This window comes from Buceros rhinoceros, unplaced genomic scaffold (genome assembly GCF_000710305.1).
Source record: "Buceros rhinoceros silvestris isolate BGI_N320 unplaced genomic scaffold, ASM71030v1 scaffold41109, whole genome shotgun sequence".
Classification (NCBI taxonomy): Eukaryota; Metazoa; Chordata; class Aves; order Bucerotiformes; family Bucerotidae; genus Buceros; species Buceros rhinoceros.
Window position 1 is genome coordinate 1,482 of NW_010431694.1, and position 329 is coordinate 1,810.

Below are 329 nucleotides of genomic sequence, written 5' to 3' on the forward strand. Positions count from 1 at the left end.
GCAGGAAGGAATACTGAATTTGCAAGAATGATGATGCCAAGTGTTTGTTTCTTTTGTTGAAAGGACTTCTGGGGTGAAATGACAGTAATTCTGGTTCTTAAGAGAGCTGGTGGCCACTTCATCCCTTACTTTCCTTCTCTGGTGTTCTGTTATGTCAGAAGACTGCCAAGCTGACCCCACATCTTACGGTCTCTGGAGCCCGGGGTCTGCATTGTCCAGAAGACTCTGCTGCTCGGGAGGCTCTGACCTTGAGTGTCAGGGCGTGGGCAGCAGGTACTTGACAAGGCACGTAGTCTTATCTCTGCCTGCAGGGGCATTTCAGGGATAGC

At 50.2% G+C, this 329-nt stretch overlaps 1 protein-coding gene across 1 annotated transcript in view; it reads left to right on the top strand.

Annotated features, from left to right (window-relative positions):
• The window catches only part of PTS (6-pyruvoyltetrahydropterin synthase), a gene marked incomplete at its 5' end in the record, with an annotated part of 3,849 nt that overhangs the window by 1,002 nt on the left and 2,518 nt on the right, over positions 1–329 (top strand). The gene's annotated exons all lie outside the window — the stretch shown is intronic.